This window comes from Emydura macquarii, unplaced genomic scaffold, assembly GCF_026122565.2.
Source record: "Emydura macquarii macquarii isolate MOO-44397 ecotype Brisbane River unplaced genomic scaffold, CSIRO-AGI_Emac_v2 contig_2171, whole genome shotgun sequence".
Classification (NCBI taxonomy): Eukaryota; Metazoa; Chordata; order Testudines; family Chelidae; genus Emydura; species Emydura macquarii.
The window spans coordinates 2,397,151-2,412,316 of NW_027132308.1; the positions used below are offsets into that span (position 1 = coordinate 2,397,151).

A 15,166-nucleotide genomic window follows, 5' to 3' on the forward strand; every position below is an offset into this window, starting at 1 on the left:
ATTGTGTATTATAGCAGCACTGTTCATGCCCATTATGGTTGAGATATTACTATTTCCATAATAACTTGCCTGTAAAAATTCACTCTGGGCTGAAATGTGGCACTTAAGAGAGTCCAGGAGGTAATTATTCTGCAAATTCAACAAAAACTAAATATATATATTTTCAGTGTTCAGATTAGAAGTCCCTATTTGCCAACATTCTGGCACAGACCAGAATAAAAGTGACCACAGAGGGATTTAATCAAGGATAGTTAATCAGAAATAACTCCTTGTGCAGACAAGCCCTTAGCCAGAAAAGATAATAGAACCTCCAATATAGATCCAGATTCTCACAGGGTGTAAATCAGTGTAGCTCCATTGAAATTCATGTAGGACAAAGGGACGAGCTCTGGAAAAGAGTGTGACAGGCACAGCCCAGGGGAATCCTTCACTAACTAACCTCTCCTCCCAACCGAATATGTGCAGGTGGAATCATCTTCCACACAGAAATCTCCTTGGGTTCTTGCCAAAGGAGGGTATGATCTGACTAACTTATCAACATATAAGATTCCCTAGAGTCTCTCACTATACCAAGAACGGGAAATATCTATGATCATCACTCAAAAGTTAAGTTTCAACCATAGTTTTTTGTTTTATAAATGAAAGAAACAGCACACAAAAAAAATGCTTGATTTTGCCATCAATAGTCCCATTCATTTCAAACTCTCATTGAAGTCAATAGAATTACACCCATTTACCCGTGGTCTGAAGTTAGCACTTGATGTCTTCACAGTACTAAAGAAATGCTGATTTATATTATGTTAAAAGAAAAATTCTGTTTCCATATAAAATGGCCATATACCAATAGACAAATTATATAAGTGTACATCCAGAATAATTCAGTTGCTTAAATTATTGTGGTAGAATATATATATAGTCTCTATTAGCCAAAGTTAATAAAGTCAAGGTTTATCTCTTCATTTCAATATTTACATTAGAATGCAAGCATCACATTTATAATGTAAAGTTTATGAAACCTATTAGCTAATATTCAGATCTCAATTAAATTGAGGCAAACAGAGTGGCTTTATGCCATTCTTTCTATGGATTTTCATCCTACTTAGACACCACTTAGGTATAAATAATCCATGCAAACAGCAATTAGACCTTTTCCTGGTTTTATAGGTTTAGACTTAGTGCCTACATAACATACAACCTTTAAGTACTACCGTAAAACAAAACACACACATTTAAAAACATATGGTGAAAGATCCATTTAACAATTTTGAAGTGAACCATGGGAGAATTGAGAAAGATTAAATATTGCCAGTAGGTTTCTTACTGAGAGTCACAGAAGTGACCGAAAGCCAATTTAGAAAAGAGGCTGAATTTGATGGACAGATGGGTTTGCTATTTCCGTGACAATACCAAGAACTGAAATGAAACTTTATTCTCATAATTGCTTACTGTTATATTTAGGAATACATATGTTTAAAAAATAAACTCCTCATGTCAACAGCTGCATAATAAAAGGAGCAATTGCAAAGTAAATGGAAAAATATTTTTACAATTTTCAGTGTTAAAGCAACACAAAAGACTAAATTAAGCTTGATTTTTCTTATTTCTTGCCAACACACTTAGATGCTTATACGAAGTAGAGGATGTAGCTGGTTTGAACGCTATGGGCCCAGTTGCCCACTGAAGTCAATGAGGACTCCCACCAGCTGCAGTGGCCATTGCACCAAGGCCTACATTTGTTTCCTTTGCTGGGTGGCACAGAAGGGAAAAAAAAGTATGAATAAAGTTGTGAGGTGGAAGACAAAGGCAGCTAAATTATAGTTTTTATTTATTGTTTTAAGTAAAATATTCTTGTGTTGCTTTTTGTATTTAGGAGAAATACTATTTAGGTACACCCTTAACTCTCTCTAAAAAAAATCGTCAATTCATATACTTAGGTTGTATCATTGGTTCAGCAGCACAAACAGCAAATGTTGTGGGATGGTGTGTAGCAGCAATTGAAGTGTTTGCTCTCCTCTATGGCAAAGAGATGCGCAGGGAAACACATTCAAGGACACAAATAGCGTGAGAATAGTATCCCAAATTAAATTCAGATTGTGAAACACTGTCAGGAATATTAATCTATTTTATTTACATACATTCCCTTTTAGGACAAATTAATTCTGCAGCATAGAAGTGTTTAGCATAAAAAAAATAACACTGCATTTAAAAGTTTGTAAGTGTAGTATAGGGAAATGAAACTGATAGAAGATTGAAAGAGGCTAATTAGAAAATATCTGGGAGTTTATAGTCATTTGACAAAAGTACATAAGGTAAAACACTGAGGGCTTTTGCAGATTAATAATAATAGTCTGTGAAATTATTATCCCTTCACCTTTGTGGGCGGGTTTCTTTAAACTATTTCCTTTCAAGTACAATAATGCAAACAAAACAGTGAATGCAGCTGTTGGTTATAATGAGATCAAGTTAATTGTTGTCTTAGTTCAGTTTTTATGATTAATAGCCCCAGGAACATCATGTCCTTCTGTAGTTCAACCAACTCAAGCGATAAACTAGAAAACTATAACCTTATTCTTATCTAGTACCAGTCCTGTGCAGTTTTTCATAAAGTATAAGCTTGTTACCAGATGCAGTGGGTTTCTTTCAAAGCTTTAAGGGGACTACATCAATACAGTGAGGCTAAAAAAAAAAAAAATGCTAGAGATAATTTTTCAGCTTGACATTCTGCAATTCAGCTATGACTCACTAGCAACTAGCTCACTATATGCAGACCCCTGACCCACACAGCCTCCGTGAATTTAACAAGTCAATATGTCTTCTCTCTGAATTTGTATAAATGTGGATCCATGTTATTTGTACTACCATAGTGCCTAGGACCTCTAGTCGCGTACAAGGATCTACATGTCCAGAGTAGTGGAATAAGTGGAGTCTGGAGTTTAAACTATTAGCTAACAGCATTAAATGGTTTATAGCAATTTTTACTGTAAAATAAAGAATACTTCACTTCTCACATGATTTCCCATGGCAAAAGAATACTTCAAATATTGCATTCCTGACTTTTTTCTTTTTTTAAGTACAAATATTTTTGCACTTCTCCCCTCCCCCCACATAATTTTCATTGTTGTTGTAACAAATAACCAGCTGTAAGTATAAGCATACACCAAGAGATCTGCTCTTGCAGCGGTTACATATATAGAACATGCATTTAATCAATCAGGACCAGGTTCTAATCACAGTTACACAAGTTAAATCTGGAGTAGTCTGAACTGAGTCCACTGATTTAAGTGAGAGTTTTGTGTATAAAAGGATCATAGGAGCAGGCTTTAAATTGCAGGAACCCAGGCTAAATATTCACTCCTAACTGTCAAATCGATTGGTTTGCAGAATTTGTTGTTGCAATTAATGTCACCAGGACCATATAGTGGCCTCATATGAAGCTCCTATTGATTTCAATGAGTATCCCATCTTCAGTTGAAATACAATAGACATGGATGTGTGTCCAATATATTTGTCCATCAGCATCATGCTCTCATGTTATAAAACTCTTGGAATGTACTACGAAGTAGCTGGAATACAAAGTGTAAGCAGGAAAGCATTGAAACAAAGCCTTATGAAGAGAAATGTGTGCATTTAATTCTCTTTACTCAGCCTAATCTAGCACTGTCTATATTACTCACTGAACTCATGCTTGGTAATTCCTCCCTCTTCAGCCCCTTCCCTGGGCACATACAATTATGTAACAAAGCTGCAAAAAACCAGTAGTAATTTCATATTACTGCAGATTACATTTGAAATATATTCAGTTGAAGCTGTGATGATCTGTCACAGTATTATCCCAGTTTTACACCAGGGTAATATCACTGAATTTCGTTAAGTTACTCTGCTAAGAAATAGCAGTCACACAATGATGAATCAGTCCCAGAGTTTGTTATACCATAATTTAGCAACTGAAAGCCAGATAATTAGTATGACTACCTGATACTGATTGCACATGGTCAGTAGTTACAATAATTACATAGCAATTACATGGATAATTTTGTTCTCTTTAAACCACTTTCCTTTTTGTCAGAGGGCAGTCACAGCACTAGTGTGCATTTCTGCTAACACAGTTCACAATTTAATACACCTGAATTGAGAACAGGGGTTGATTTCAAAGAGGACAAACCAAAACTAGTCTTCCCTGATTATGTCAGTCTTACATACTCCTCTCATTCATCTGCTATACCTACTCTATTTTTTCCCTAACCTTTCCTTCTTGCTAATACAGAAAACATAAAAATCTTTAATTTATTTGCTGCCTGGAAAATGTCAATATGGTAAGGGCTAAGCATTTGTTATACTGTTAATCATAAACAGCCCACTAATGTTAACCCTTCATTGACAGAAGAAAGATTAACACTTTTAGATAAAATTAATAGTGGAACTTATCTTGCCTCCCAACAAATTTATCAGTACCCATGGTTGTGGAGGGCAGGCAGCATTAGGAAAAAGCAGACAGCACCGGGAGGGGAAGGAGCCAGAGCAAGCTTTGGGGGACTTCAATGAATAGTGACACAGAAGAATAGGACACATTGGGCCACGGGGTTCATAGCATAGTCTTGAAGCATGGGAGAAAGGTAAAAGGAATAGATACCTTGAACAAACAGGCCTGACTAGATGTGGAGGAGGAAGACAACAAATGTGAGAGAAAGCAGGGGAAATCCATAGCGGCTGGATGAGCAGATTGGGAGTTGATTGATTGTGTAGAAAGCAGAGTGAGGGAAAGGACTTGCATTATTACTGAAGGAAAGGACAGGAAGAAAGAGTAAAAGGAGACAACCAACTTATTGCTATTGACAGCATTCAAACAAACAGTTTAGCTATAGTTGGTGCTATCTACTGATAAATGAGTGCCGAATACTATTAAACTGGGTGGAGTCCTTTGAAATCAATATGGAGCTCTGCAGGAAATCAGTGCCAGCATAACAGGGTCAACCACTGCCTTAGCACTTCCTCATGGCCAGGGGTAACTCAGGAGCACCCTACTTCTGTTTCCTCATTTTTCAGACTCCACCAACTTTTTCTGTGGCCAAAAATACCCCTCTTCAGGGCCTGGGGTTTATTCACATAAAATAAACCCAAAATAAAACTACTCAAGTCCCAAGTTGAAGTGCAACAAAAAATCTCTCTTCCTACTCCCAAGCCTTTCTACCCAAAGAACTCTGTAGGCTTTCCTCTTCCAAGCATCCCTTCCTGAAGGACTTTTGCATTCTTTCCCTTACTTACTCAGGATCTCTTCCTACCTTATGAAGCTACTCTGCCCTTCCCAGGTGGAGTCTTAGTCCCAAATAACCAGACTTTACTCATTCCTACTCATTCCTGGTAATCTCTACTCCCCCTGAACATCACCCTTCATAGTATCTTCCAGCTGCTCTTTATAGAGGAAATCACCAGATCCCTCTCAGGTGTGCCTCTGAGTAATCAGGTTTGGCTAGTCCCAGGCCCTCCAGCCTTCACAGGGCAATCCACCCTGTCCGCTACAGGCAGGATATGGTTGTTTTATATTTAACATGTATAGAGTACTCTTTATCTTCAAAGGGCATTTCAAACGTTAGTTAAAGATTTGACTTAAAACCATGAAAGCAAAGAAATTTTGAGTTAAGGCTTTAAATCTGTTCTTATCAGAGCTTGATGTGCCTAAAAATTGTAGAGCACGTGACATGTACAAAGAGTAGATTGGTCATTATGTATGCATTTGGAGACCCCTGTAATATAAAAGCATAGAAAGGCAGAGGATGGAATTTTAATTATGTTTATCTTACTTTTGTGGGATTAAGTAAGGCCCCTAATGTTGTTTTAATACATTTTAAAGAAAAAAATATAGATGGGGAGATTTTTTGGTGCATTTGTAATGACTGAGCATTTTTATTAAAAAGATCTTTGTCTGTTTGTGCATATGGTTAATGAAATATCTACATTTACTTTGTTTAAAGGCCTTGAAAATGGGGTTCACAAATTCATGTTGCTAGCCCACTTAAAAGAAAGAAAGTTGTGCTGCAAAACAGACTGCTAGGGCCATCTACCTTACATCCAATCCTGCAAGTCCTTCATGCATATAGGGAGAGATTTTCCAAAGCAGAAATGGCATTTAGATTCACTGACTTCCAATGGAAGGTATGTACCTAAATAGCATTTCTGCCTTGGAAAAGCTTCCCTGTAACTCCCTTTGGTTTCAAAGGATGTTCTGCATATGAAAGGCTTGCAGGAATGGTCCTTTACTTTTCACAATTCAAGGAAGAATTAAAGGTCCCAATGCTGCAGACATTTATGCCCGTGAGAAACTTTACACAAATATGGTTCCACAGGAGCTTAATGTGTGAGGCTTAATGTGTTGCCCCAATGAGAAGTAAAGTTCTTCATGTCTTTCTTTAGTTGCAGGATTGGGACCTAAAATTATTCTAAATTGCACTGAATTAATATTTCCCAATTTAATGTATTAGTTCACAGTGTTCTGTAAACAGAATACTCTAGGATAAGCTAGCTACTATAGGGTAACTTTGTTTGACTTTTGTTTTTATCTCAACCTTCATTTACATTTTACTTTCTTTTTTTAAAGCTTCAAGGTAACAAGAACAAGAAACAGCTGCAAGCATGATTGCATTGCCTGATCTCATCAATGAATAATACAAAACTCAGGTGATCACTGCTGAAACTTAGTTTTGGTGTGCTGCAGAGATCTTGAATTTAGGCTCTTCAGCTCCATCTTCTGGTCCAAATGTGCCTAAGAGAATATGTCTAGTGAATTGAACAGATCACTTTAGAAGCAAGAAACTTGTAATATATGAAAATTAATTCTGGAGAAACTGAGCTTATTATTTAATCACAGATCACTGCAGATATAACTTTAAATACAAATATACAATGATTTCCTTCTCCCATTCATAACATGATTTCCCCATTCCTTCTGATTCCTAACATACTGTCTAAAAGATGTTTGAATCGACATGAACTGAGTCTTAAATGTGGACTAGATCAAAATTGGGTGTAAATTTATATTTGGCACTGGAACAGTCTTGAAATCAAGCTTGAATATGCTGGGGCACCCATGTTTGTTCCTGATGTCCTGCAATTCATCAAACATATACTATTTGCTCATGAGTAGCTGCTGTATTAGCTGTCAATTAGTGACACAAAACTAGCTCAGAAATCTAATCCCAACGCTCACTTAGAAGTAGATATTTTCAAAAATGACGAGGGGATTTAGCCACATAACTTTCATTACAATTAATGGGAACAGTGTGGGTAAGTCTCTGGAAATCTCATCCTAGCTCCCTCTAGTAAACAGTCTTTGTAATTGTCACATACCCTGTACATTAGATCTATTTCTCTGCTAAAAGACTCATTCTTAATCCAGGATAAAATTGTAATTGAACTGAAAACAACAAAAGCTGAAGCCTGAATTTGCCAAAGCTATGTCAAACTACCCTTAATTAAAGCAATGCAAAACCCAAATGCATTTATTTATTTCATTACTTTTCTTAGGTTTGTGATGACATGAAAATTTCACTTTTTTCCACCAGCACTCTTTTTTGTTTGCCCTTATTTCTTGGCCAAAATCCAGTTTGGATGATTATGTGATTATACTACAAAAGAGCTTTGTTTGTATGAAATGCCGCCTGATAGAGCTGATGGAAGAGAAGATCCGGGGCTTGGAGATGCAGGTGGAAACTCTGGTTGAGTTTAGAAGAAGATTCAAGCAGATGATGGAGCAAAGGCATGAGGACACTGAAGGGAAAAGCCCAGACTTACAGATGGAAGCAGGACCAAGGAACTCTGAGGGAAGACTGCTGGGTGAGGAAAGTGGCCAGTGGAAGCATGTGACTACAAGAACCAGGCAGAGGAAAAGACAGGCTAATGAAGGAGAAATAGAGCTCAGGAACAGGTTTGTGGAGTTGGAAAATGAAGGAGCACAGCAAGTGGTAACTGAAAGTTGGAGGGCAAGGAAGAAGAGAAGAGCAGCGAGTCTTATACAAAGAGTGGATGAGCCAATGGAGACCCCACCAAATAAGAGCCTCAGGGAGATCCAGGATGGGTTGTAGAAGATTGAAAGGGAGAACAGAAGATGAGAGAACTTGCAGCCAGAAAGAACAGAGGAGAGACCAGAGTATCGCACCATCACCAGGAAAAGGCAAATATTAAGATGTTTGTACACCAATGCGAGGAGCTTGGGTAACAAAATGGAGGAACTAGAGCTACTGGTGCAGGAAGTGAAACCAGATATTATAGGGATAACAGAAACATGGTGGAATAGTAGTCATGACTGGAGTACAGGTATTGAAGGGTATGTGGTATTTAGGAAAGACAGAAATAAAGGCAAAGGTGGTGAAGTAGTGTTGTATATCAATGATGAAGTAGACTGTAAAGGAATTAGAAGTGATGCAATGGATAAGACAGAGTCAGTCTGGGCAAAAATCACACTGGGGAAGAAAACTGCTAGAGCTTACCTTGGAATAGTGCTTGTGGGATGCTACAGACCACCGGGATCCGATTTGGATATGGATAGAGACTTCCATAATGTTTTTAATGAAGTAAATACTACTGGGAACTATGTGATTATGGGAAATTTTAATTTCCCAGATATAGACTGGAAGATTAGTGCTAGTAATAATAATAGGGCTCAGATTTTCCTGAATGTGATAGCTGACAGATTCTTTCATCAAATAGTTGCTGAACCAACAAGAGTGGATGCCCTTTTAGATTTGGCATTGGTGAGTAGTGAGGATCTTGTAAAAGAACCGGTTGTACAGGACAACCATGGTTCGAGTGACCATGAGCTAATTCAGTTCAAAGTAAATGGAAGGATAAACAAAAATAGATCTGTGACTAGGGTCTTTGATTTCAATAGGGCTAACTTTAAAAAAATTAAGGGAATTATTTAGGGAAGTGGACTGGACTGAAGAACTCATGGATCTAAAGGCAGAGAAGGCTTGGAATTACTTTAACTCAAAGTTGCAGGAACTCACAGAAGCCTGCATCCCAAGGAAGGGGGAAAATCATAGGCAAGGATTGTAGACCAAGCTGAATGAGCAAGCATCTCAGACAGGTGATTAAAAGAAAGCAGAAAGCCTACAAGGAAAGGAAGATGGGAGAAATCATCAAGCACCTCTTGGAGGTCAGAACACGTAGAGACAAAGTGAGAAATGCTAAAAGCCAAATAGAGTTGGACTTTGCAAAGGGAATTAAAACCATCAGTAAAAGATTCTATAGTCATATAAACAGGAAGAAAACAAAGAATGAAGAAGTGGGACTGCTAAACACTGAGGTTGGGGTGGAGGTTAAGGATAATCTAGGCATGGTCCAATATCTAAACAAATACTTTGCCTCATTTTTAATGAGGCTAATGAAGAGCTTAGGGATAGTGGTGGCAGGGGGGCTAATAGGTTTGACGATATGGAGGTAGAAATTACCAAATCCAAGGTAGAAGCCAAACCTGAACTGCTTAATAGGACTAAATTGGGGGCCCCAGCTAATCTCCCTCCAAGAATATGAAAGGAACTGGCACATGAAATTGCAAGCCCATTAGCAAGGATTTTTAATGAATCTGTAAACTCGGGGGTTGTACTGTATGACTGGAGAATTGCTAACATAGTTCCTATTTTTAAGAAAGGGGAAAAAAAGTGATCTGGGTAATTACAAGCCTGTTAGTTTGACCTCAGTTGTATGCAAGGTGTTGGAAAAAAATTTCAAAGAGAAAGTAATTAAGGACATTGAGGTTAATGATAATTGGAACAAAATACAACATGGCTTTACAAAAGGTAGATCATGCCAGACCAAACTGATCTCCTTTTCTGAGAAGATAACAGATGTTTTAGACAAAGGGAATGCAGTGGATCTAATTTACCTATATTTCAGTAAGGCATTTGATACGATTCCACATGAGGAATTATTAGCTAAATTGAAAAGATGGGGATTAATATGAAAATTAGAAGGTGGATAAAGAACTGGTTAAAGGGGAGACTACAATGAGTCATACTGAAAGGTGAACTATCAGGCTGGAAGGAGATTACTAGTAGAGTTCCACAGGGACTGGTTTTGGGACCAATCTTATTTAACCTTTTTATTACTAATATTGGCCTAAAAAGTGGAAGAGTGCTAATAAAGTTTGCAGATGATACAAAGTTGGGAGGTATTGCTAATACAGAAAAAGACCGGAATATCATACAACAAGATCAGGATGACATTGTAAACTGGAGTAATAGAAATAGGATGAAATTTAATAGTGGAAAGTGCAAGGTCATGCACTTAGGGACTAATAGCAAGAACTTTTACTATAAACTGGGGATGCATCAGTTGGAAGCAGCAGAGGCAGAGAAAGACTTGGGCATACTGGTTGATCACAGGATGACTATGAGCTGCCAATGTGATGTGGCTATGAAAAAAGCTAATGAGGTCCTCGGATGCATCAGGCGAGGTATTTCCAGTAGAGATAGGGAGGTGTTAGCATCGTTATACAAGGTGTTGGTCAGATCTCATCTGGAAAACTGTGTGCATTTCTGGTCTTCCATGTTTAAGAAAGATGAATTCAAACTGGAACAGATGCAGAGAAGTGCTACTAGGATGATCCACGGAATGGAAAACCTGCCTTATGAGAGGAGGCCCAAAGAGCTTGGCTTGTTTAGCCTAACCAAAAGCAGGCTGAGGGGAGATATGATTGCTTTTTATAAATACATCAGAGGGATAAATACCAGGGAGGGAGAGGAGTTATTTAAGTTCAGCACCAATGTGGACACAAGAACAAATGTATATAAATTGGCCATCAGGAAGTTTAGACTTGAAATTAGACTAAGGTTTCTAACTATCAGGGGAGTGAAGTTCTGGAACAGCCTTCCAAGGGGAGCAGAGGGGGCAAGAAACCTATCTGGCTTCAAGACTGAACTTGATAAGTTTAAGGAGGGGATGGTATGATGGCACAGCCTAATTTGGCAATTGACTGATCTTAGATTACTAGCAGTAAATATACTTAATGGCCTGTAAAGGGATGTTAGATGAGGTGGGTTCTGAGTCACTACGGAGAATTATTTCTGGGTTTCAGGCTGGTGAATCTTGTCCACACGGGTTCAGGAAGTAATTTTTGCCCAGGGCAGATTGGCATAGGTCTTGTGGGGTTTTCACCTTCCTCTGTAGCATGGGGCACGGGTCATTTGCTGGTGGATTCTCTGTATCTTGAAGTCTTTAAATCATTATTTGAGGACTTCAATAACTCGGTCTTAGGTTAGGGGTAATTACAGGAGTGGGTGGGTGAACTTCTGTGACCTGCGTTGTGTAGGAGGTCAGATTAGATGATCATAATTGTCCCTTCCCACTCTATAGTCTATGAGTCTATGTTTTAGCCTGATTCTTGCACTTTCTTCCTACAGTGGTCACCATTAATATTTTTGCAACTGTCATTTGCTTTAGTGAATGTGGCTGCAGTGTTTGAGGTATTCCTTAGAGTAAGGTTCAGACTGTGAACCCCTTAGTCTAGTGAGGAATAGTTGCAACCCAGATCTCAAATGTAGGTGAAGTAATTCCTATCTCTCTCTTACCTGCATCACAGGGGGTAGCAAGCCTTAATTTATTTGTGTACTGACGTCCCAAGATGAAAGGCATTATAAAAATGCACACAGTTATAAATAAAACAAGCACTTGGATCTTGAGTATTTTAACAGGCCACTGTTACTTAAATTAAATCTTAAAGAAATAAGGCCCAAAAATTAGCTTCTCACTGAAATGTCAAATATATGATTTACGTTATAACATTGCAAAAATTTTGAGACTACAATATTGCAAGGTCAAATATAGCAATTTACAACTCATCCTGTTAGGGCTAATTACCCCTTCTGAAACTTGCAACAGCCATTCTGGAACCATTGCCTCTTATAGATTCTATTCTCAACCCCCAGAAATTCCTACTTTTTCACAGATGGAATCTCTTGCAGTTACAGACAGTTAAAGCCAAGATGCAATCATATTCCCTTCTACCAGCCAGAACTACATGTTGGAACCATGTGGATGCAGTGACACAAAAATCTACCAATTTTTGCCTTCTAAAATATGAGATTTGTGATCAGTGCTAACATTTACCAATATTCTTAAATATTTGGGAAAAGTGGAATTTGGCATTGATTTTAGCACCTTTTTCCTTTCATAAAATTACTGTTAATTTAGCAAATTTACATGACATTTAGACTTTTTTTTAAAGATAATATAACTCATTTTCTTCTAAGCTATTTTTTGTTAATGAAGGCAACATTTTGTACTGGTAAAAATGGAAGCATGGCTTCATTAATATGAAAAGTGAGTTTCACTTCCAAGTTTTGATATACTGGAAATAAAACCAATAAGGAAAGCATGCCAGATGATTCATTTGTCATGAAAGGTTTGGGGTTGTTTTTCTTCCTATTTTTCTTCCTATCAATGACAATTTTTCCCTCAGTTTTAGTCATAATGTTCCAGAAAACCAATTTAGTTCTCTAGGGATGAAGATGATTTTGACAGACTGCATGATGTTTCAGCTAATTAAAAACAATTTCACTCTTTTTCAAATCCCTCCTTAAACCCTATTGCATTCAGACTTCCAAGAGCAGTCCACCACACTTCCCTGACTTTGTTCCCTTAAACTATAAATATAGCACATTTACATAAAAAAGTGATAAAACTACATTTAAACACTACATGCCCAATCTTCACTAAGTTATGTTACCAATTTGTGCATACAGGAACTGCACTTATGCAAATTGGGTAGCACATGCAAGAGAGCAGGGACGCATCTCATGTATTAGATCTTTAAAAATAAAAATCAAACCCTATCTAGCAATTGACATTTATAGGTTAACGAGTATGATAGAGCAGCCACCAGCTACTGAAGGTAAGAGAAAGCCCAAATGAGAGGTTTATTCAGGGAGTGATATAGAAGGGTATCCTGATTTTTATTAAAAACCTTCATAATTTAAAACTTATGCAAAGCCTGCAGGGGAGGCTCAAAGAAGGAGAAACCACTGAAATGGACTCACTGCAGAGCTTCTTTCTTATTTCCTTTTGTCCTTATACTACAAAAGAATCAGGAGTACTCTTACCTACAAGGAGCATTTTATTGTTCTGGCATTTCTTAGGAGCCAGCTGACCAGTAGAGGCCATGTTAGTGGATATGGGACTTGACCTGATTTATATCCTTATATAGCTTCACATGGTGGCAGGAATACAGGAAATGGGAAACCACAGGTGGCTAGAACAAACAGGCAAAGGGAGCACAGGGTAACAGTGGGATGATTGTGACCAGTGTGACAATCGCAGTCGCCGTGGAGAAGGAAGTCATGTCTGCTACCCAATGACTGCTATGAAACAGTCCCTCAAGACTGTCCAAATTTTGTCAGCCCTCCCCCCCTCAAAAGAGGCATCCTCACATCCCCAAAAGCAGTGAGTCCTCAGCTGCACCTAACAGAGGTGCAGCCCAGAAATTCACCCTGGGTCTTTAAAAGGGGTAATCTGACTGGAAATATTTATTGTCTGATCTTTGTTATTCAAACTAACCAAATCTTATGAGGCTTTTTTATTTAAAATACCCTATTTTGATACCCAATGGACTCCTTAATGGCTTCTTTCTGCCCCATCTCTTCTGATTGAATTAATTAATTAATTTTAATAAAATAAATTAAATAAATTTATTTTATAATCCACAATTCTCATGCTAACGCTGAGGTATGGCAAAGAACATTTAACAGTATTGAGCTAACAAGACGTGTTTATAGTAGAGGCTATCTTATGATCATATACTCTTGGATCATATATTCTTTCAACAATTCTCACCACCTTTTTTGTTTGTCACCTCTTGCAGTGCTTTGCCAAAATTTGCTTGTAAGCTTCTCAAGGCCAGGAACCCATCTTTTTATTCCTGGCTGTAAAGTGTGGTGCTGTAAGAAGACATCATTAAATTATTTAATCAGGACAGGACAAGTGAGGTGGGCATAATGATGAGTGTTCAACTGAATGTCAGATAGATAGAGAAAGTATAGCTTTAATCAGTCAGGGGAGGTATAATTATTATTCCTCAATTAACTAAGAGAAGCTTAGAGTGTAGATGGTTGCAGTAGTTTGAGAGTAATGTTCTCTTGTTTCTGATAGTTGGTGTTGATTTAACTATAGTGCTGGTTAGTTAAGAGGGATTTCAGCAATCGGTGGTCCTGGCAAAAAAAAAAAAAAAGTTGAATTCTGGTTGATTAAAATATGATTTCCATTGGATCATAGGATGCTCCAGCACCATTTAGAATAACAAACTATTTCTGACTAATTTAAGTTTAATTCTTGAGTTCTTCAGAAAATAGGGAGGACAATAGAAGATTGTGATACTTGCTATGAAAATTATAAAATTTTGATATAAAATTATATATTGCTGACTGGGGCAAATTCATATATTTGTTATCTTAGAATTTCCCCATTTTCACCATAAAAATCTGCATTAGAAGAAAGAATAATATTTGCCCTGGATTAAATTTCCAAATAGGTGCGAGAGTATCAGTTTTTACACAGCAAATATTTCTGAACAGAAAGCTAGTATTTTTGCATGATTCTATAAGCAAGTGTTAATATGGATGACCAGTCCTGCTCTAATAGCTATTATTGCCTGAGATTTGAACTCTGAATCTAATGATGCACCATTGTTCAATAGAAAGGTGGCAGTAGAGCAGTGCTGTCTTCGATTCAATGTATGCTGGGTGTTCTACTTATACTGCTTCCCTGTTATTAAGGGTTATTTTTCAAGTTATTTTTTAAGCTTCGTTCCCATGTGAGTATCACCCTTCTCTCCTTTGACATCTTGCCTATTTAAAGAGCAAATTGAAGTCCTGCCGTCCTTCAAATGGAGCAAGAAAAAGAATCTCCTATTGCTGGTGGGCCTTGCTTTCAAGCTGTTTTGCAATGGTGCATGAAGATGTAATTATGTCTGCATGTATCCTGAATCCTCCCAGTCACCAATGACACCCACATGATGACCACTGCTATTTATACTACATAACATGCCACATGAAGAGCTGCTGCTATGACTCTGGCAGTTTCTTTTTAACTTATGTATTTCCTTTAGTGCCTGGAATCTTTCTACTGGAGTTCTCAACCCATCTTCACTAAAAATCTCTCACTCAGTTAAATCTGTAACTTT

The 15,166-nt window shown here is 37.6% G+C and overlaps 1 long non-coding RNA gene across 1 annotated transcript; it reads right to left on the reverse strand.

Annotated features, from left to right (window-relative positions):
- Window positions 1-1,008: 1,008 nt before the first annotated feature.
- Window positions 1,009-5,374, reverse strand: LOC137160206 (uncharacterized). Its single transcript, XR_010921807.1, has 3 exons — window positions 5,280-5,374; window positions 3,675-3,742; window positions 1,009-1,745 (listed from the first exon to the last, which is right to left on the reverse strand). It is a non-coding gene; the product is annotated as an uncharacterized lncRNA (long non-coding RNA).
- Window positions 5,375-15,166: the final 9,792 nt, after the last annotated feature.